General features: G+C 48.3%; 1 long non-coding RNA gene across 1 annotated transcript in view; it reads left to right on the forward strand.

Moving 5' to 3' along the window:
• Positions 1-21,155, forward strand: part of LOC142591250 (uncharacterized) — a 39,967-nt gene extending 18,812 nt beyond the window's left edge. Inside the window, exons 2-4 of the long non-coding RNA XR_012830417.1 lie at positions 78-213; positions 20,345-20,453; positions 20,802-21,155. This is a non-coding gene — a long non-coding RNA (uncharacterized LOC142591250). The remainder of the gene's footprint in view (positions 1-77; positions 214-20,344; positions 20,454-20,801) is intronic.
• The last annotated feature ends 2,786 nt before the right edge of the window (positions 21,156-23,941 follow it).

Genomic DNA, 23,941 nt, shown 5'->3' on the forward strand with positions numbered 1-23,941 from the left:
GCTACAAAAAAAAAAAGATATGTTTCGTATAAGTGGAAGTGTGTGCATTAAGCAGAATACTATTTTCTTTTGCACAGCGGTTGTACCAAGATATTGACAGTTGAGGTATGAACTACAAACTATCAGTGGTTACTACCTTGGCGTTCATGGCAGCTATTCTGCTCACTGCTGTAAGTGCCCACAAGCGGGAAAAGAGTGTGACATTTCAGGATGGTAAGTTGGCTTTAAGAACTTTTGAATCAATGCGTGTCTTGTGCGATGTTTTTTTTATGGACGACCCATAGCATGCCGCGCTAGTCACCGCACAACCCTCAGATTTAGCACCTTCCATAAGGATTCATGCGCACTTCTTGCGGCATGGTAGAAATGTTCCTTGAATCTGATCAATCAAAACGTGATGATGTTCTCCGATTTTTTATGTACGCGTACAATACTGGCACTCGGGCTACCATGGACGATTCACCATGTATATGTCTTTATTAACGTCGACAAGTGCATGGTATTGAAATCATAATTCTGCATAACCCAGTTGCCTCCGAAATCGTTCCGCGTTGGGAAGTTGCTCTGCACGCTGAAGAGTGCGAGCAGTTCAGTCGTTTTTACGTGGCCAGTAACTTCACAAATTAAAGATCGCAGCAACCAGGATCAGCCTTCACTTTCTTTCACCGTTGACCCAGTTCCCTTGTTATGATAGTCTTGCTCTTATGCAAGACTTCATGGAAAGTTTGCTCCACAATGTGACAGCCGAACCGGATCGTTATGTGTACATCTCCCGTCAGCTACGCTGTCAAACCAGTTGTCCTATTATTGGAGACGTTCTGTCCTGGCCGTGACAGGTGCTCATCAGTCGCCCAAGGCTGTATCAAGGCACTCTCGTCTTGTCTTCGAACCAAGTTGCCACGATTGCTCCCCTACGTGACCGGGACAATTCAGAAGCTGCTTGTTGCGCTGCAGATGTTGTACACGTCTCACTGCTGGTGCAAGGAACGACCAGCCTACTTGAATTTGCGCCCTTAATGCCATTAGCGTTCTTTTCCGAAACTTCACGCAGTTTTCGGCATGTCTCAGTGCGCGCGTGCGTGCGCGCGTGCGTGCGTGCGTGCGTGCGTGTGTGTGTGTGCGTGCGTGTGTGCGCGTGCGTGTGTGTGCGTGTGTGTGCGTGTGTGTGCGTGCGTGTGTGTGTGCGTGCGTGCGTGCGTGTGTGTGTGTGTGTGTGTGTGTGTGTGCGTGCGTGCGTGCGTGCGTGTGTGTGTGTGTGTGTGTGTGTGTGTGTGTGTGTGTGTGTGTGTGTGTGTGTGTGTGTGTGTGTGTGTGTGTGTGTGTGTGTGTGTGTGTGTGTGTGTGTGTGTGTGTGTGTGTGTGTGTGTGCGTGCGTGCGTGTGTGTGTTTAACGGAGTTAAACACTCATGTCTAGAACAACGGAGCGTCGCACTCGGAACGGCACGTGCGACATCAACAGTTCGAAATAGGCCACATCGGAGGATGCGCAGCGCAATGACTCGCCGGCGTTGCACTTTTTCTGCTTGTTTATCGCTGCGGCTGCAGCAACTACTTTGGCCGTCAGGAACGCAGTCAACGGTCTAGCACCGAAAACAAAACAAAAAAAAAACGCGCGGAATCGCAGGGCTCGGCGGCCCTTATACTGCAGTCTTTTTCTCAGTGCGTGGTGTCATCATCCCGCCATTGCGTGGCACATATATCAGACCATCGCGCCGTGGATTTTGAATAGCGCATTGCGTTTATTGCCGCCTGTTAGGAGATAATTTCACAAACCTAGTTTCGCCTTTTATTAGTCGTCGATCAACTCGCCAACGATGCGTTAATTGCGAATAATGGGAGGTTTCGATAGCACATGCAGAAAAATGGTGCCTAAATATCCTGAACATAGGAGATTGATTGAAATAAAGACATATAGGTACCACAATAACGCTGCCGAATAAAAGCACAACATGTATGAGTGCTAATTGGAAGCATTTCCTCGTACGTTTCATGAGGGAACGCTGTCAATGCTGAGACTACCACAAAGTTCGAGGAAGAGGCTGCTTAGCCACTGCTGAACCCTCGTCGTAGTGCAGCAATGAAGGGGGCTAGTTAGGGAACGTTCATGGTTATATTGCGCTTAGTTTTACAATGGCGATATTGCGTGAAGGACAGGACGTGGACGTACCTAGCACAACGTATGCTACGTGCGTCCACGTCCTGTCTTTCACTCAATATCGTCAGTGTAAAACTAAGCGCAATATAACCATGAACCTCGTCGTAGTGTTTGTCATTGGTGCCACAGAAGGGTGCAGTGAGGGAAACTAATATCAAGCTGCAGCTCCACCAGACAGCTTTACGCTCTGAATTCTCGCAGGGAGAAACTCGCAAATGTGGTCCACAAGAGTGAGATCATTCCGCAGACGTGCCCACTCCTTTTCATCAGCACCCCACAAGTCGTCTGAATTGCATCTTGTCACGCCAGGCTATTCGGCAAGATTTTTTTTTTCATCAGACCCTATACATTTTTAATAATATTGAGGCCCAGGCTTCTGGCAGATCAGTCTAAGGCCATTGCGCTGAGGCTGTCAAGAAGCTCTCGAACTTTAGTGGCTGCGCGAATGGACGCCCCATCCTGCTGAAAGCCCGTATGGAAAGGGCCTGCCCAGTACGTAAGGTAAAACAACCGTTTCTAATACATCTGTGCAAGCTGCTGCCCGTCATCAGCCCTTTAAGCCTCTGGAGCGCTCTTAGGCCTTGATAATTCACTGCTCCCCACACGATGACTGACGTGCGCCCACTGGAGCGAACATTGCAGACGTACCTTTCGTAATCCCTGGGTGATAAACCGTACATGCCTTCAGCACTGATAAGCCGCGGCATTCGAAGAAGCTCAAATACCAAGCATTAAATTAACGTTGCTACAATACTCCTGTCTAGAGGCGTACACACCAGAATTCCTCATCCTCAAACCCAAATACAACATATACAGATATATTGTCATTATAGTGATAGTTTCATTAATTACCCCAATTAGTACGAAGGCTCTATGTCTCGGTGTCAGCATGACTGTAATTTGTCTCTCATAAAAGGACGTACTCATTTTCTATCTCTCTTTCTTGGCCTAAAACATCATGCAGACAATTTTTGCCCGCTAATGCAATATTTGCGGCACGAAACCGCTAGAAAATCAATATTACCGGCTGCTTTCTGGACGGCGAACACATTGCCTGCGGGACCAGCGTGTACAGAAGGTGGCTTCGTCGCTGAAAAACGGGGCGCCAGTTGTTTGGTGTCCAGTTTTGGACAACGGAAGCGAAGTCCATGCGCTGATCGCTGTGTTTCTTTTTCAAGCTTGGTTCTGTGAGCAGCAATTCTGCTTTTTATCCTATCTCAATGAAGCCAACGACCTATGGTCCGCGTGGAAACGCACAATCCCAGAGTATAAAAAATTTACCGGATGCTGCGAAAGTGTTCTTCAACAGACGCTACTACGATAAGTCAGTCCTATTCATTGGTTGTAGCACATTCTGGTCTAAGACGGGTAGCATCAGCAAGCCGGCGCTCCTTGTGAAAAGCGTGGAGCACTCTGTTAACAGTGTTAACAGTTGCCAATGGACGACTCGCAGGCGACGATATGGCCCCTTGTGTCATGGTGCGCCCCATCAACATGATGGCTTTTCTTTCATCGATTGTCAAGCGTGGTGCCATTGTTTAAGTTCTAACCCAGCATCAGTAATGTCGCATAAAGAATATATAGGCATTTCTACAGCAGCTGGCTCACTCGCTCACGCTCCGAACGCTGAATTCAGGAACGGCGAAGCCCCGCTTCGGAGCAGCATGGCGAGAAATACCACACAAAACTTTATTCAGTTGACAAGTGGGTGCAAATCTGCTGCAAGAAAAATGAGACCTGGAAAAAAGAATAAGCTTGCAGCGTAGCGCCGAGTAGAGCGATTCGCTGAATTTTGTTTGTTTGCTTTTGTTTTCGATCTACACCATCTGGCAATTACTTTTTACAATGATGAGCCTAAACGAAGACGTCCTGATGCAAATGTTTTTGGATACAGCGCACCGTATCCGATTATGTGCGACCAAACGGACCCTGAATACAAGGACGTGGAGGCGACACCCAGTGCCTCATTCGTCTTGACTTTGGAACGCAGCGACGCCACCATAGAAGAGAGCACACCAACAGGATTATGATCAGTGGCGACGACATTGTCATCTTCGTAACACATGACTGGCATTTGGAACGAAGCATGAAGAACGTAAACACTGTGCCGACCTGTCAGCAGACGTAAAACCCTTCAATTTTCCAAAAGCAGCGTCATTCTTAGATCTTTCCGCCCTCCGCTCTCCCCGACGTTTCCTCCGCCACGCCTCCTGTCACACCAGCCTCCTTCACTTCCCCATTGGCGAATCTGTGTCACGTGGAAGCAGCCGCCATGCTGTTGTATATTTTTTTTCTTTCCAGCGCGCTCCGACCGCCACTGTTGGCCCTGCGCGAGGAAATTACGCGCAAACGAACCGATCGAGTGCGTGAGCGGAACAAATCGAGTGTGTTGGGGCGAGAACTTAATTGTGATGCCGCGCTGCTGCGCCTTCGGTACCCGCAACCGACACAGCGACAGCAAAGGGCTTCTTTCTTTTTGCATCCGGCGAGCGCCAACGCAGAAAGAGAACAAAAAAAAATAACTTAGGGGTTTTACGTGCCAAAACCACTGTCTGATTATGAGGCACGCCGTAGTGGAGGACTCCAGAAATTTCGACCACCTGGGGTTCTTTAACGTGCACCTAAATCTAAGTACACGGGTGCTTTCGCATTTCGCCCCCATCGAAATGCGGTCACCGTGGCCGGGATTCAATCCCGCGACCTCGTGTTCAGCAGCCTAACACCATAGCCACTGAGCAACCACGGCGGTTCAAAGAAGAGAAGTGTGGATACATAGGATCGGGCGGGTTGACTTTGAGAAAGTGGCAAAAAACGCAAGTCTTAGTGAAGTGCCACGGTTCCTCACAACCTCTGCTTTGAGCCTAGTTTCATGCGTTCCCGCCTGCCGCTTCAAAAGAGTGTGTGTGCTCATGCTGTGCGCGCTTTTAGCGCGTTTAAGTTGACTTTTTTTCAAATGTGCTCTCTTTGTTTCATGTAGTTTCGTCGTGCGGCGGAAGTTTACGCATCTGCACCTGGCCTGTGACACAAGAGTGACTTTATTCATGCTATGTTTTGAGCTCCACGAGAAGTTAGCATATTCTTGACGCTTTTGCAAGGCTTACTACGCCTTATGGATGCGGTCGTTTAGCTTCGAATGTATGCCCGCATGTGTTGATTTGGTTTGTGGTGATTAACGTTTTTAACGTCCCGAAACAATTAAAGCTATGAAGCAGATCGTAGTGGACGGCTCCAGATAACTCTACTTAGGTCGCCTGGGGATGTTTAACGTGCACTTTGATCGTAGTTGATTTGATTACTTTGATTCCTCGTTGGCCTTTCGTAATTCTCGCGCGGGCGCGGTAGCTCTGCGCGAGAAGTTGGCACCTCGGCGTGATTGTATTTCTTTATTAGATTTTATTTACTAGTTGTAATAACGTGTCATTATTTCGTATTATTTACGGCGCCTCCAGGACAGCAAAGCGGTAACGGGAGCACTTGTAATGTCACGTCATCTCCAGAGGCCTCTGTTAGCCTTTACATGGGCTCTCCTGCCCGGAGTAGTACTTATAAAAAAAAAAGCAATCTATCCTCGCGATTACCAAAACAACCCGCAACGAAAAAAGGGCCCCGCGACTGCTGCAACATACCACGCCCGTGCGAGGAGAATTAGGGAAGACCAAGGAGGAATCTCTCAACAGGCTTCTTGAATTTCGCCTCTGTCCCGGCAGCTGCCTGACGCGTCCACAATGTTGGAGGCATGAGCAGCGGCTACTCGCACGTTTTGTGTGCAGGATTGTAATGGCCGAGAAAGGCCGCAAAGGACCGCACGTCCGCTGATAAGGATTACCGTTTTTACTACTTAACGTTAGCATTTTTATCTGTCCCATTAAGTAAATAGGTATCGCGTGCGTCATATGCACTGTATGTGAACCTACGAAACCACGTACACATACATTCACGATGTCAAAACATGAAACTCTGTCAAGTACGCGCGTGTTTGAGCGCGCCGCGTGCATGTTTCGTGTTTGAGCAACACGAACTCTCAACGTGCGCGTGCTTTACGCCTTAAATTATGATCCTTTTCTCTATAGTTTCCACAATTCCAACACGGCATTCTTAAGGCCAGTTGCCGACTGGGGAAGGAAGATCTCGATTGAAGAAACTGCTTTGCAGGGCTCGAACGAACTTTGCCGCGGATTTCCTCCGGTAGCGTGTTAGCGGTCGTCTGCTACGGCAGGGCCAGCGTGGGCGGCGCCACCGGCGAGGCCGCGCCGAGCGGAGGAGGAGGGAAGTGGTTGGCGCTACTTTTAGAGATTGAGAGGTTTTCGAAGACGAACAAACAAGCGCGCGACATCTCGAACCTACAAAGACAAGGCGAGATTTTTATGCTGGCACGGCACTGCCGCAGCGGCTCGCCGCCACCTGGTGCGGCCGCTCTGGCGCAGCTGCGTTTTAACGCTGGCGACGCGCCGCGCCAGTTTTACCGCTAGTGCGTACGGGGTTTTCAGCGGCGATGTCCGCACCGCGATAGATCCAGAGTAGCGCGCGTCGTCTCTTTGCTGACAACGCCATCGATAAGGCATGCCGCGAGCACGTCAAAACAAAGCGCTGCATTAGCGCAGGTGTGTCGGCGCAGGCTGCACTGAATCGCGCCCGCGCGTCACCGTCGCGCTCGCTCTCTCGATCTCCCGATTATTAAGACCGTCTTGCCACACTTCGCTCCATTTCCAACGTGCCGCACGAGATTGATTGCCCGCACCGGCTAATATATCGCGAAATAAAAACGCGTTTAGAGCTGCGCTCAAATTTCGCATTAGGGAGTATCGTAACCTTCGGTGAATTTCTTATTCCCGAAAACGCCAAGAAATCGAGCTTGATGCCACCAACGCTCACAAATCTAGTCGGCCCCCGCACAACGTTCTCGCACACCGTGCGTGATGTACTGTAGTACTGAAGTGCTTCCGCATAATGTAGGAGAATCGAACGTAGAGGAAGAGGTACACGGTTTGGCACATGCGCTTGCGCTCATGAACCTAACTTCCGCGAAGTTTACCTTTAAAAGTTTTCAGACTTGTCCTATAAGAAGCCTGCAGCATCATGAACATGCCGTCTGTTTGCAACCGCACCAAATAAATAATGAAATCCGTAGAAGGCCTAGTGGCATCATGTTATTATTTGTGTTTTGAAATTGGAACCTCTAGATAGTAAATTGAGCAGTTACTTGCGTAATGAACGAAGGTACGGTACTTAACTTTACAATAATTGATCGAGGTAACTGAACCAAATGAGCAGTTCGGAACCAGTCCTCGCGATTATCTCGCTGAGAGAAGAAATTTTGAATTCAACATGCTTCTTTAAGAGCCCCGCGAACAACATTTTGCAACTAAACTCTATGAAAGTATAACTGACGTTGAAAAAGAATATCTGTAAAGTCGACCGGACCGCGTCAAGCCTTTTGTGATATTGTTATAAATAGTATTGCTTCGTTAGCATGTTCCTTGCGATCAGTCTACTTTCAATATTTAATCACGTTGCTGTTACGAAGGCAAGCAGTTTGAAGCGTTAATATCAATATAGCAGCGAGCGTGTGCCGCCGAAAGCTTGCTTGGTCGCTGAAGTGATGCACGATGATGCACGACATGATGATGGTGCAGATTTAGCGCGTTACTGGCATGGAGACAATGCGCTGCCACCCAGGAAAGAAGATAACGAATGGTACCAGCTAGGCAATGACGATGGTGATAGCACCATCGTGACGAAATCTGAAGCCGCGCTTTTGACGCCTCATGCGCTTTTAATTTTATGACCGTTTCGCTTTCAGAAAGCGAATGCTTGAAGTGCGATGTCATTTATTGTCGCCGCGTAGATTTGAATACGGGCTTAAATAATTATGTATGCAATTGGCTTCCGAGAGTAGGTGTAAAGAAAGAAACGCACTCATACACACACACACACTCACACACACAATACCCATACACAGATCCACACGCACACTCTCCTTCTCACGCACACACACGCTCTTTCTTTCCCTCGCATGTACCTACGCATACACTCTCTCTCACTCGCTCACAGACGCACTCCCTCCCTTACACACACACATATTCTCTCACACGCACACTCTCTATCGCACACACACCCTGTCTCTCCCTCGCGCGCGCACACGCACTTCCTCTCTGTCATAGGTTGATAATGCATATGTTGTTAGAAGGGATTTTCCTGTCATGGCAGTCAATTGAAACTTTCTGATCTTTGGCCGATGTCTTGAAAGACATTTTTTCGCCCATTAAGTTACGCTTGTTCATTGCCTGGAAGTACTGAAGGTGAATGTCAAGACTTCCTCTACATAGGGTAGTTAGAGGTCTAAAATATGGAGCAACCGGCTGCTATCCTCATGTAACTGGGCTCAAAAGGGATCATCGGTTCAACTTATGCGAATGGCAATGTGCCAATGGTCATGGGCTGATATTCAACGAAGCCATTTGATGGCGACATGGGTGCTTGCGTCCGTGATACTCTGCAAGAGGCGCATTTCAATAACCCACGTTGATGCCTAATCTGGAAACTCAGTATGGATCGATAGCCATTTTACCTCATTGACGGCAACTTGCATCGCCGATTATGTTCGTCTGTTAAATGAAAAAAAAAACAGAACTGATTTAAAGTTTCTCCCATGCAGTGTGGACTTAAATCATCGATATGGTGTTCAGACAAGGGGCGCTATAACGTAAAACTATTCCAAATTTTTCTATTCCAATTCTGCAATCAGCCGTCCATGATTGGTCAAAAACTTTTGTGGACCACCCCCGCTTCACCTGTCTGTCACGCGACGTCATGAAAACGGCGATACCTCCCCATCTGATATGACGTGTACACACTGATTATGCTTGATTTGACCGGAAAAATAAAAATAGTTGTTTCTGATACGACGCCTGTTCGCCATTAGCCCCCGGCTATTGGTCAAAAGTTTTCGGGCTGCATCCACTTCATCTGCCTGCACGCGACGTCAGAAAACCGCAAAAACTCGCAGCGTAAAAGTGACGTGCACACATTAAAAATACATTAATATGCCGAACAAAACTGAATTTTCTTCTGAATAGCCGCAGGCTGCCCCTTTCCGAAAGGAATAAAAAATGGCTGACGCAGATCGTTCAGGTGCTGGATACTCGCACCTGCAGGAGAGCACGGGTTTATTTGCGTATAATAAAACTTCTTGCGTGGCCATGTAAAGTTTTCGAGCACTTTCGGCACGGTTGCGACCTCATTATGCCAGCTCTTCTTTGGTGAGCATCTGTTTTAGCGTTATCTTTAAGCTTCCATTGCATGCCACCACGATTTTCGACCAGCCACCGCAAGGTAAGCAAGGAAAGCGGACCAATCGCAGAAGCCGGCATCACCTTCTTCATCTGGTTATCGACTTTCAGTGCAGTGTTTCGGCCCTATGGAATCCCTCTCCACTTGAGCGCGCTCCTCGCCGCTTGTCACCCAATTAGATAAGGCAAGCCGCTGACTGGAGGCAATGATATTCGTTTTTAAAGCAGACAAAAGTGACCTCCTATGAACGAGGAGAGCGTTTGATTGGTCTGTTCTGACAACCCTGCGGATGACCGCCCGGTGCTTGCGTCGGCGGTTACGCAAATTTGACGTCAGGAGATTGGAATAAAAACAAATTGGAATAGTTTTACGTTGTCGGGCCCAAGCACGGACTGCGTGCTTTTCCCGCTAAATGGCGCTGCATGTCGAGAAGGATGTGCGAGAGAGGAACCTAGCTACACATACGGTTGATACATAAGACCTTCGGGCTGTTGAAATATGGTGTGCGGTTGCATTGCTTCAACGCTAATCACATTAACTCCTTGCAAAGCACTGTTCTTGTCAATTGTCAGCTAACCAGGAATTCCAGGAATAACCAGGAATCCTTTCTATAACCAAGCATTCCGCGCACGGCATTGTATAAATATGAACCAGTATTGCGTATCGAATAATTTTTCCTGTACAGCGCTCAGCGATTGAAACGCAATACTCGTACAACATTGCGATCGGTACTTTCATGTGCCACCGGTGGGCGCTGGTGACACTGAGATGACGCATTTTAGAGCGAAACTTTTTACGCGTACCCGGTGGCGTCGTTGCCGGACTTCGCTAAAAAAAGTGCCACGTGACCTAGTGGGAGAGGAAAAGAAGTGCTAAACAGGGGGAAAGGGTCAGAGTGACCTCTTTTTCCCAGTGAGGATGCTATCTATACGCGAATCTTATGCGGTTATCAAACGATGCATCTTCAGCGATGGACCCAGATTGGCATTGAATTTATCGATGATTGATTCTAACGTGCAGCGAAAAGAAATAAACAAATGTTATGGTGGTGGTTGGCGGCTAACGAACCGTGACCAACGATGGAAACACGATACTAAGAGCGCGTGGCTGCCAGAACTTCTTTTGCCAGCAAGAAGTGCCGGCAGCCGCATCCATCACGGACAAATCCAACCAATCGTCAAAACGACTACACCGCCTGCATCTCCAATGGTGGGCCTTGCGCCTAATATACGGAGCTTTCGATGACTGGTTCCGGAGTTTAAATCCCTGCTACAACTATAGGAAGACCACTAGGAGTATGTACTTCTGAGGAAGAAGCTGCCGAACGCGAGCGTGAGCGAGAGTTGGCTCGTGAACGGGCTTGTCGTCGTAGGGCCAATCCCGAGCTGCGCGCCAATAATGGCGAGCATAAACGGCAGGGCTCCTAATGCATTCTCACCGCGCGATGCAAGCAAAAGGGAAAATAAGGTGAAGGACTGGTGAGGCAAAAGATTTACAATATAGACTGCTTGCCAAGTTTGACTTGCATGGTGGAACACTCGGTGTAACTAACACAATTGCGCGGTTCGACCATGTTCATGGACTGGAAGGGGCGGTGATTGTCTTTTCTGTCACATGAAAGCGAAAATCTTTTTCATGCATCATAACTGCATTCGGCCTCCTCAGCAACAACTTTGCGTTCACGGGTGGCGAAAAAGCGCCGGCCACCACGCTGTCGGAGCATCGCGTTTCCATTGCTGAGCACTACATATGGGGGTCCTACCACTAGCTTCTTTCATTTTCCAGGTCTTCAGCATGTAAGTAAATGACATAAATTACATGGAACGAAACCAAAACCTAAAGCGAATATTGATATTTATGCATTGTAGCACGCGAGTCCACGAGGCAATATTTTCAGCTAGACACAAATTTCCAGATGGTGTACTCGAAGTGCGAAATTATTTGTATTTCCAATAGTGTAAACACGTACTAGCTGTTAAAGATAGGGTCACGCAGATGCAACAGAAAACAGACAAATTCATAAGAATACGAATACACTGATAGGAAGACAACAGCAAACACATTTCACGAAACCATTTATAATTTTGCTCAAAAGCAGCCAGTATCCGTCCAAATTTCCTTACCTTGCATCATTTCCACGCCACATGGAACTTCTAAAGCTCTACCAAGTTCCAGTAACTCATTCTTGCGTGCAAGTGAGATCCGGGCACATTGCGCTTACCGCCCTTTGTGCACAAGACCACAAAAGCACCATCTTGCTTTGTGAAGGCGATTCCACAGTACAAACGCTAATTATTGTTGGTTAATATTCGCCTTTCAGTGTGTTCACAGTGGTAGTCTCTGTATTGTTTTAATGCTTTAGCATTAATTGACGGAGTTTCCTGCGACTTTTTACATGTATCTCAATGTTTGTGTGTTGTATCTAACCATTTTCGCGCCAACCTGCGCCACTGAGTAGACCATGGTCGAATATTTAGAGCATTGGGCTGGCTGTGCTGAGGGAACAGCACCCCAAGTGAGCCATCGGGGCAACTTCACTCACTGAGTATGTGTCAATGTGTACATGTGTGCCGCTCTTAAACGAAGCTCTTTTCCGCCGACATCGGTCAATATAGTTGCGATTATGCGTATGTCATCATCATCATCATCATTATTATCATCATCATCAGCCTGGTTATGCCCACTGCAGGGCAAAGGCCTCTTCCATACTTCTCCAACAACCCCAGTCATTTACTAATTGTGGCCATGCCATCCCTGCAAAATTCTTGATCTCATCCGCCCACCTAACTTTCTGCCGCCCCCTGCTACGCTTCCCTTCCCTTGGAATCCAGTCCGTAACCATTAATGACTATTGGTTATCTTCCCTCCTCATTACATGTCCTGCCCATGCCCATTTCTTTTCCTTGATTTCAACTCAGATGTCATTAACTCGCGTTTGTTCCGTCAGCCAATCTGCTCTTTTCTTATCCCTTAACGTTACACCCATAATTCTTCTTTCCATAGCTTGTTACGTCGTCCTCAATTTAAATACAACCCTTTTCGTAAGCCTCCAGGTTTCTGCCCCGTAGGTGAGTACTGGTAAGACACAGCTATTATACACTTTTCTCTTGAGGGATAACGGCAACCTGCAGTTCATGATCTGAGAATGCCTGCCAAATGCACCCCACCCCATTCATATTCTTCTGATTATTTCCGTCTGATGATCCGGATCCGCCGTCACTACCTGCCCTAAGTAGATGTATTCCCTTACCACTTCCAGTGCCTCGCTACCAATTATAAATTGCTGTTCTCTTCCAAGACTGTTCAACATTACTTTAGTTTTCTGCAGATTAATTTTTAGACCCACTCTTCTGCTTTGCCTCTCCAGGTCAGTAAGCATGCATTGCAATTGGTCCCCTGAGTTGCTAAGCAAGACAATATCATCAGCGAATCGCAAGTTACTAAGGTATTCTCCATTAACTCTTATCCCCAATTCTTCCCTATTCAGTTCTCTGAATACCTCCTGTAAACACGCTGTGAATAGCATTGGAGAGATCGTATCTCCGTGCCTGACGCCTTTCTTTATTGGGATTATGTTGCTTTCTTTATGGAGAACTACGGTGGCCGTGGAGCCGCTATAGATATTTTTCAGTATTTTTACATATGGCTCGTCTACACCCTGATTCCGCAAAACCTCCATGACTGCTGAGGTTTCGACTGAATAAAACGCTTCCTCGTAATCATTTAAAGCTATATATAAAGGTTGGTTATATTCCGCACATTTTTTTATCACCTGATTGATAGTGTGAATATGGTCTATTGTTGAGAAGCCTTTACGGAATCCTGCCTGGTCTTTTGCTTGACGGAAGTCTAAGCTGTTCCTGATTCTATTTGCAATTACCTTAGTAAACACTTTGTGGGCAACGGACAGTAAGCTGATCGGCCTATAATTTTTGAAGTCTTTGGCGTCCCCTTTCTTATGGATTAGGATTATGTTAGCGTTCGTCCAAGATTCCGGTTCGCTCGAGGTCATGAAGCATTGCGTATACAGGGTGGCCAGTTTCTCTAGAACAATCAGTCCACCGTCCTTCAACAAATCTGCTGTTACCTGATCCTCCGCAGCTGCCTTCCCCCTTTGCATATCTCCCACGGCTTTCTTTACTTCTTGCGTCGTTACCTGCGGGATTTCGATTTCTTCTAGACTATTTTCTATTCCATTATCGTCGGGGGTGCCACTGGTACTGTATAAATCTCTATAGAACTCCTCAGCCACTTGAAATATCTCATCCATATTAGTAATGATATTGCCGGCATTGTCTCTTAACGCATAGATCTGATTCTTGCCAATTCCTAGTTTCTTCTTCACTGTTTTTAGGCTTCCTCCGTTCCTGAGAGCCTGTTCAATTTTATCCATACTATACGTCCTTATGTCAGCTGTCTTACGCTTGTTGATTAACTTAGAAAGTTCTGCCAGTTCTATTCTAGCTGTAGGGTTAGAGGCTTTCATACATTGGCGTTTCTTGATCAGATCTTTTGTCTCCTGCGATAGCTTACTGGTTTCCTGCCTAACGGAGTTACCACCGACTTCAATTGCACGCTCCTTAATGATGCCCACAAGATTATCGTTCATTGCTTCAACACTAAGGTCCTTTTCCTGAGTTAATGCCGAATACCTGTTCTGTAGCTTGATCTGGAATTCCTCTATTTTTCCTGTTACCGCTAACTCATTGATCGGCTTATTAAGTACCAGTTTCTTCCATTCCCTTCTCAGGTCTAGGCTAATTCGAGTTCTTACCATCCTGTGGTCACTGCAGCGCACCTTCCCGAGCACGTCCACATCTTGTATGATGCCAGTGTTAGCGCAGAGTATGAAGTCTATTTCATTTCTAGTCTCGCCATTCGGGCTCCTCCACGTCCACTTTCGGCTATCCCGCTTGCGGAAGATGGTATTCATTATCCGCATATTATTCTGTTCCGCAAACTCTACAAATAACTCTCCCCTTCTATTCCTAGTGCCTATACCATATTCCCCCACTGCCTTGTCTCCAGCCTGCTTCTTGCCTACCTTGGCATTAAGGTCGGCCATTATTATAGATTATTTTGTTTTCACTGTACCCATCGCCGATTCCACGTCTTCATAGAAGCTTTAGTCTTCCTGGTCATCATGACTGGATGTAGGGGCGTAGACCTGTACAGCCTTCATTTTGTACCTCTTATTAAATTTCACAACAAGACCTGCCACCCTCTCGTTAATGCTATAGAATTCCTGTATGTTACCGGCAATATTCTTATTAATCAGGAATCCAACTCCTAGTTCTTGCCTCTCCGCTAAGCCTCGTTAGCATAGGACGTGCCCGCTTTTTAGCACTGTATATGCTTCTTTTGGCCTCCTAGCTTCACTGAGCCCAATTATATACCATTTACTGTCCTCTAATAGTACTGCTAGACTAGCCTCACTAGTTAACGTTCTAGCTTTAAACGTCGCCAGGTTCATATTCCAATGGCGGCCTGTCCGGAGCCAGGGATTCTTAGCACCCTTTGCTGCGTTGCAGATCTGACCGTCGCCGTGGTCAGTTGCTTCGCAGCTGCTGGGGACTGAGGGCCGGCGTTTGATTGTTGTATTTATATAGGAGGTTGTGGCCAAGTACTGCACCAGGGCGGCCAATCCTGCTCTCGTGAGGGAGTGCGTTACCGGTTCTGGTTACCGGGATCAGGCCACATTCCAGGCCTGTTTACGCAATTTTATCAACACGCGGATTTTTTTTTATCCGGTGGAAAATTGCCGGGACCGGGATTCGAACCACGGACCTCTTGCACGCGAGGCGGGTGTTCTACCTATACGCCACCACGAGGCCTGACGTAGCCAAGGGGGAAGTTAAAGGCACAAGCGCCAGCTCCAACAGCGCCACTAGTGGCCGAAGCACTTCGAGCAGCTGGCAAGCGTGCATTACAAGCCCCTACTACAAGGAACTCGAACTCTGCGCAACCAATGCGACGCTGGTAGAAACCACGCGCCGGCTTGCCGAAGAGCTAGCCGAGGTCAAGAAAGCACTTCAAGCACAGCAAGCCCATCCAAGGACGGACCCAGCTCAGTCACCCGAGACACCTACACCCGCCACCGACCCACCACCACACCAAGGCATACAATCAATGGACACAACCCAAGACGAGCCCCAGGAGGAGAAGACCACTGATCCAATCCCCAAGAAACGAGCACGCACCGAACCTACACCCACCGTTGTCCCCGAGCAGAACACCGACACGCTATCGCACCAAGGCACAGAATCAAAGGACAAAACCCAAGACGAGCCCCAGGAGGCGAAGACCACTGACCCAACCACCAAAAAAACGAACACGCACTTCATCACGACATTACAAGCACCTGACCCAATTGGAAATTCAGCTCGAAGCCAAAATTGAAACGCTCGCCAACACCTATGCCAGCACGGCTGCCGAGACCGACCAACGACTGGTGCGGCTGGAGGGACTGATCACCACGTCCTTCCGCACCATACAAGAGCGTTTTGAATTCAATGAACACACCCTCAAGCCCATAGTGCGCAGCCACATCTTTTCAGCGGAATTCGCCAACCACCCATACCTCCAAGAACAGACGCAAACCCCACCCTCGCCACAACTATGTCCCAAACCCAATCCACAATAGTATCGCTACCGGGCCTTACGGTCTGGCAGTGGAACTGCCACAGTTACAACAACAAGAAAGCAGTGCTGCAACAACATATTACCACAGTAAACAAGAAACCCTACATTAGCCTGCTGCAAGAAACGGCGACGGTGACCCCCACCCTCCCTGGGTATCGCGCTCACGTTAGCCAAACGGAGGGACGGGGCGTCTGCACGTTCGTCCGCAAAGGGCTCACGTTCATCGAACACCAGCTCAAACACGGCCGCAGCAGGGTGGAATACGCCTTCACCGAAATCATCTCAAGCGAACAACGGGAAGGCAGCCTGTTCATCGCCAACATCTACAGTAACCCCAAGCACCAAACACAGAAGTTCAAGACCCTACTACACAGAGCCAGCACCCAAGCCAGAGACAACACGTTGCTGATCGCAGGGGACTTCCAACGCCGCCCATCGAGTGTCAGGTTGCGTGAAGGACACGGCCAAGGGACGGGTCTTATTACAGGATACCCTGGACCACAACTGTGTCCTAATTACGGACCCCGCGCATTCTATCCGCATCGGCAACTCCGTAGCACGTGACACCACACCAGACCTTACATTCATCAGGAAATGACCACACGGGCAAAGTAACATGGCACAACACGGGCGTCGACCTGGGCAGTGACCACTACATCCTCGAAATTACGCTACCCAACCAATTACGGACCAATACCATTATACACAAGTGGACGGACTGGGACGGATTCCGTAAGGGGCGCCTCACCACAGCACAAGACATCACAGAGATCGAAACCTGGACGGCGCAGCTCCGCGATTCAGTGCGCTCGGCCACAAAGACCGTAGAAACAGATGAGGACGTCATCATCATGGACAGCCGCCTGGCCCTTCTGATCGGGGCCAAACGTTCGATACAGGCGCGTTAGAAGCAGCACCGGTTGAATCGCAAATTGAGGAACAAGGTGGCTGACTTAAACAGGGCCATTGAACACCATTGCATGCTCCTGTGCCGTCAGCAGTGGAACTAAATCTGCAACTGAGCTGACAGGGAACTGCATCGCAGTTCTACATGGAATCTATTTCGGCACCTCTTAGACGAAACAAAGACCAAGTCATACCAGCGCGACCACCTGGCCCGCCTCGTGCACACCATCACACAACAAGGAAAATGCACTGTGATCAGGAGCCTGGAAGCCAAGTATCTGCCAGACACGCCAACGGAAACCCACCAACCGTACGGGGCCAGCCCAACGCGTGGCTCGACCGAGACATTACCATATCAGAGCTACGGCTAGCGCTGCACGAGCTCAACGCCCACTCAGCAGCCAGCCCCGGTTTCGTTACCAACAAGATGCTACGCCACCTGGACGATGCTTCGATAGAGGCCCTAACCCATTACTTCAATGAATGCTGGCATTCGGGTAAGCTCCCCCGACAGTGGAAAACGGCAAGAACGATCCTGATTCTTAAATCGGGCAAACCACTGGACATCGGCAACCTGCGTCACATCTCGCTGACGTCCTGCGTGGGCAATGTGCTGGAGCGCGTGGTCGCCAACCTGTGGCAGGAATACCTAGAGAAGGAAGGCCTCTATGCTCACACGATGATAGGCTTCCGGGGCAGACTCAGCACACAACACGCCATCTTACAACTCAAACAAGTCATCGACGACAAGGCACAAGACAGCAAAGTATTTCTGGGTCTCGATATAGAAAGTGCATTCGACAAAGTCAAACACTCAAACATATTAGCACAAGTATCAAGACTCAACATGGGGGTAACGAGCTACATTGACATTCAAGACTTCTTGACCAACTGCAGGGTATAACTGCACGCCGGAGACCTAAAGTTCGCCGAACACAAGCTTGGCAGTACGGGTACTCCGCAAGGTTCCGTCATCTCGCTGTTGCTCATTAACATCGTCATGATCTGGGTAGCGAGGGCAGTAGCGGGGACCGGAGTCCGGCATACCATCTACGCCGACGACATTACCCTGTGGGCGGCCGGCGGCATTGACGCCAGCATCGAGCAACAGCTGCGAGCAGCGGTTGCCGCCATCGAGCAGCACCTTGACGGCACAGGCCTAATGTGCTCGCCCTCCATATCGGAGCTCTTCGTCCTCACACCGCTTCGACCGGGACGGAAGCGCGCTCCCCTTCGGGAGTGTGACCACATCAAGATCGTGACTGCATCGGGGCAACGCATCCCAGAAGTTCCCAAGATCCGGGTCTTAGGCCTGCTGCTCAACAAGAGCGGCCGCAACGACGAGACCATCAAGAAGCTTACCAACAAGGCAATGGACGCCATCCGGCTCATACACCGAGTTTCTACGCGGCGGGCGGGCATGCGTGAAGACAGTCTCGTGCGCCTTGTCTAGTCGTTCGTGATCAGTCACATCGCCTACGTTGCGGCCTACCTCAACTGGCACGTCACTGACAGGACCAAGATCAACACGCTGATCATGCGGGCTTACAAGACGGCGCTGGGTTTAATGAAGACCACGAGTGCGGCTCGGCTCCTGCAGCTCGGCGTCGATAACACTCAAGAAGAAATTGCCGAGGCGAAGCTCACCGCACAATTCGAGCGCCTCTCTACCACCAAGACGGGCTGCAGTATACTGACGTCCCTGGGTTACAACCCCCCAAGCTCCCAGCCGGCAACCGTGCGAGATCACAGATGAGGCGCGTGCCCAAGTTTACGTGGACCCCATCCCGAAGAACATGCACCCAAAGTACAACCAAGAACGGCGGCAGGCCAGGGCCAAGGCGATCACCTAACAACACGCCCAAGACCCGCACGCCCGGGGCGTGGACGGAGCGGAATACAAGCGGGAAGGCTTCGCGGCAGTGGTCGTTGCGGCGGCTACCGGCACCAAGACAACGGCAGCAAGCGTGCGGTGCACGAACGCCACAGGCGCTGAGGAGGTTGCCATCGCTCTGGCGATCACCGAAGCCGAGTGTCGCACCGTGCTCAGCGACTCGAGGAATGCCGTGCGCAACTTTGCCAGGGGGCGAATATGCACGCCGGCGGCCGCCATTATGGGCAAGATTCAACTTCAAGACTGCGGCAGCACCGTCCGTATCAAGCGTTTTCCGGCGCACGCCGGCGAGTGTGCATCCTCACCGAACCACAACGAGACGGCCCATTCGTGGCGCGCGCGCTTACTTTCCGCGCCCCCGAGAGTGACTGTTCCATGTGGTGGTTCGAAACCAAGGACAGATTGACCAGTTATGCCGAAGCAAGCAAGTGTTACCGCTTAGCTCTACGGACAATGCCACCTCCCCACCCGCCACTCAGTCGGGAGGAGGCCGTAATCCTATGGCAAATACAGACCGCGTCACTCCTCGCCCCAGCAATGGTGCACGTGCTTCACCCAGAGATCTGTCCGAGTGGGCTGTGCGGCGTTTGTGCAGCGGGTCCGGCGGGCAAATGGCAGGCACATCATGTGAGACTGTGCCAGGTTCCCGACGGCAGCTACCTCCCGAACTTCAAGGTGCACTGCAGTCTGCAGACAAGGACTCACAACTATGGGCTGTCCAGCAGGCCCGGGGTGCGCTCGAAAAACACAAGCCTCATGACCCACTACAAACGGGCACAACTGGGGTAGTGCACAGTTGGGTATATCCCCTGGTCGATGCTTGGCCAGCGTCACGACGCGTTAAACCGTCGTTTGCCGGCACTTCATTAAAGTTATCTCTATCCTATCTTATCAGTTTGGTCATTCTTTAGGTCAAAATTGCGCTAAGAGATGAGATGTTTCACTAGCCCTTTGTCACGTCGGAAGTGCCGCGGCTTTTGCCGCTTCATGCTGTTTATAATTTCAAAACGGTACAAAATCACCTATTTTTACCTAATTCCTACATTCCATCTCGGGTTCGCGGTATACGAAATATTGCTGTGTCATCCTGTACTAATAGCCACATATGAATGTTGCGCCCCGCCCGCACGTTCATCGACTATAAACGTGTCTGGATTCATTATTGCCATCCCAGATACATCAAAATTGAAGCCATCGTAGTGCGTGAGATGTTCACCTTATAACAACGTTCTTTTGCCAATGTTCAATGAAACCCCTATTTCATGCACACCATACTAGCAAACATGTAAAAATCATGTTCATTGCCTTAATATATTTTGCTGTGGCCATAACTGTGTGATGAAACAGGTTTCTTCTTATTCAATAGGAACTAACCGGCCAAAATGAGCCAGTATTCTCTGCCCGCGCAAACTTCTGCAATTATTTTTGAAAGTGAAAAGTGTCTTTCTTATTCACAGGGACATGTATCTATAAGGGAAAGCAAATCGCCAATGGGTACTCGTTATGGTCAAGTGACTGCACGCTACTTACCTGCAATACAGATGGACAATATCTGGTTCATTACGGGTACAGTATTTCATGCATGCAACCTAAAATGCCTTAAAGGTAGGACAGTTATTGCACGTGATATTTTAAATACCGCGGTGAAGATGGTTAAAAGTTTAGGTTTTAATAAGGTGCCGCTCTAACCGTACGCCTACTCACTGTTCCTCATAATTTAAACCGATATTGAAAATCTGGATTATTGCACTGATGCTTAAACAAAGACTGATCAAAATCATTCAATATTCCATAAATAATATAAAACTAATAAGAAGATGTTTATTATAGAACTCTCCTAGTCTGTAAACATTCTAGATTGTTATTCGAAAAGCAGTACAATTATTGCTATTAATAAAAACAAATTTGTTTCAGGTGTCCGCCACCAGACGATTACGAGGGAGAACGTTCCCCGAATAAGGTAGATTGGCCTGACTGCTGCTATGACAGTGAATAGTGGAGTCTTCAGCCTGCTACTATTCCATTTGCAAGACTTTTGACGACGAGATGGCTACTAATTATTTGACAATAAAAGACCAAGTTGACTACGCAGATAAGCCAGCTAGCACAAAAGAGGTATAATCATTCTTATTTACGGATACTTCGACTTGACCGTCCAAAATTGAGATTGAAATGTGAACATCCAGAAGAATATAATGAAGCCAGAAAATTCGGCAATAAGGCGGATATTGGAAGACGATTAAAATTACGCATTTTAGCAGCCTACAATTACAGTTTTCTTGTTTTCTTTTGTTTTCCTTCTTCTCCGGAAATTTGGTAGGAATTTGCGAACATAGGTTTTTGTTTTTACTTCGCACGGTTATAAGAGAACTCAATTAACGAAGGCGCGGGGGTTTGCACTGTGGGGAGTGTGCCCTGAAGGGGCAGCCACTAGGCACCGTTATTTGGTAGTAAACTCAGCAACAAGAAAGAAAAGTTGCGCTGACCTTTCGTGCCGGCAGAAGAAACGAAGAAATAATCACGAACTGATGGTATTTGCGAACCCTGTTGCCCCGAGCCCAACTATATACCTGTTATACAATCGTACGTACGTACGGCTATATTATCTGAATGATGTATAATAAAACGCCGATATCATTTGTAGTCCGGTTAACATATGTTAAAATATGATTAGCTTTGGCGACAATGAATTTGCCAGGACGTCGCACTGTTCCTAGGCAGCGTAAGGCGCTGAGAGAAAAGTACCGGGGAAAGTGAGCCGGTCCCGGAGATAGTGAAGCCTGACACGGTGCCTCAAAGCGTGAGCTGCCACGAGGAAAAGGGATCAGAAACTGACACGCCGCGCGTGTGCCGAGTGTTTCAAGAAAGGCTAGCTGCATTTGGAAGTAGAGTACTATGAATGCTTGAGCGAATGATAAAGGACTGTCTACTAGATTTTATGGCATGACGCATATGAACATTAACAGCGACGATGGAGTACCACACGACTTTATAATGCTCACTGGCCTGCACTGTGTATGGCGCACTCGCATGACGGAGTTTCACTGTGACCTGGGAGCGCGACACGCCTGGCGGTTCTGCAAGTGCATGACGCTGCCTTTAGAAATGCAGAGACTGCAAGGGTGTGTTTATGAGTGACTGTCGAGGTTAGAGCCTTTGACAACGCTCAGAGAATTTTAAACGACACTTCCAGCCTAGTTGGACTGACGGTTCAAACTGTACAATCATTTTAAGCTTGTTGCACAATTTTCGTTTTGTCTTTTTTGGTTAACGCGTGTTTCACTGTGGCCGACAAGAAAGAAATAATCGTGGGTTAGTAGTTAAAGCACCGCACTGCTAAGCTCCATGGCAGCAGTTGGATTGTACCATAGGTCACACGTTATTTTCTTTTTATAATGCTAGACACGGACCTAGCAACTTACTGCAATCTGCCATAATTGATACCAAAGTATGATTTATATTAACAAAGAAAGAAAAGTGATCGTGGCCTAATTATATGAGCACCCGTCTTCTGCTCTCGGAGTTAAATGTTCGATTTCCACATAGGTCTCCCTTTATTAATGCGAAAGCATTGTATGGCTCATGAAGCGGAAAACCCGGCGGCTTGGCCGGAGATGGTACAAAAAGTGATGTGGTCACAAAGACGCGTTCGTGCCACTGCTCGCGCGCTCATCGTCGTCTTTTTCTTCAGCTGGCTCCGATGCCGCTCATCATGCCAGCGTTCCCATACTGCCCCTCCCTCTGCAAAGTGTTGACGGCACTGGCGCACTACCAGTCAGTGTGTTGATTTCAGTGAGTTCTGTCGTGCGCTCCGATGGACGAACCTTCGACTTCTACTCCTAAGTCAGTGGATGCGCCCGGCTCCCATGGACTTCCAAGCAAGTACGGGAACGAGGCCGGGGCACGTAAAATGATACAAGGCTACGTGAAAACAGTACCATTACGTTTCCTAAAACGACTCATCACAGCGAAGACGTCGCAATACTTTCGTATTCATCCACGTGGGGATACGAGAATTCCCTTGTCCTTTACTTGTTTTTCTTAAAGCGAGGAGAGGTTGTGTACGTACCGACTGCGAAATGCCAAGAACGACGTAACAAAAATTTTGACCCAAGCTATTACAACTCATTTTCATAAGGTGGCGTTAGCATTATGGAAGCAGCAGTATTTTGTAATTTCCAAGGTACACTACCTAGCATCCCCTGTCCTTCAGGTGCCGAGCGCTAAACCGCACTGAATATACTTTTTTTTTATCTTACATAGCAACATCGCGGCAATTTACGCTGCAAGGGGATGCAGCGGCGCAGCGTTCGAAGTGGCTAACTCACAAAGCGAAGAGTGGCGCCTGATCGCTTGCGCGCCGCCGCAGTCTGAGCAGCCGAGCAGACGGAGCGATCGAGCAGCCTCCATGATTGTAGAACATTAGAACCGTTGCCTTCACCGTTCTTTGTACGTATTTTTGCCAGGACCAGCAGTGAAATTTCTGACGCGTGTTTGTCTATGCATTTCGGAGTGCCACCTGTCCCCCCCCCCCTCCTTCCACGTCTTTTTCGCTCACGTAAGTAGCCAATGGCACTTCGAAATAGTTGAAAATTAATATAAAATACAGGACTCCAAAAAATATGGCAAATTCGTGCGTAGAACTTTTGCGAAAACCCTTCTAAACAATGTAAGAATTTTCATGAGATTAGCATATCAAATATGTCCACTTTGGATGCTTTCTTGGATGTAGTTTAGAACAACGGGCCTCATAGTGCAAGAAGACACGTCCAAGAACGAGACAAACAGGACAACCAGTAATTTTCAACAGATAAATGTTAGTGTTCCTCCTGTTGTTTCGCTTTTCTCCTTGTCTTCTAGCGCTATGTTCCCATTGCTGCATCTGAACAATTAGCCTAAACAACCATACTTGTGAGCAGTTTACAGAACTGCGATATCTATTCTCGGTGAACAGCTACGAATTTGAAAGTTCCGTGCTTCTAATTTCTTCAATATTACAAATTTTTGAATACTTGTTTTAATACATACAGGTATAATAAGAAATTCCACTTCTA

The sequence above is a fragment of the Dermacentor variabilis genome, chromosome 8 (assembly GCF_050947875.1).
Source record: "Dermacentor variabilis isolate Ectoservices chromosome 8, ASM5094787v1, whole genome shotgun sequence".
NCBI lineage: Eukaryota > Metazoa > Arthropoda > Arachnida > Ixodida > Ixodidae > Dermacentor > Dermacentor variabilis.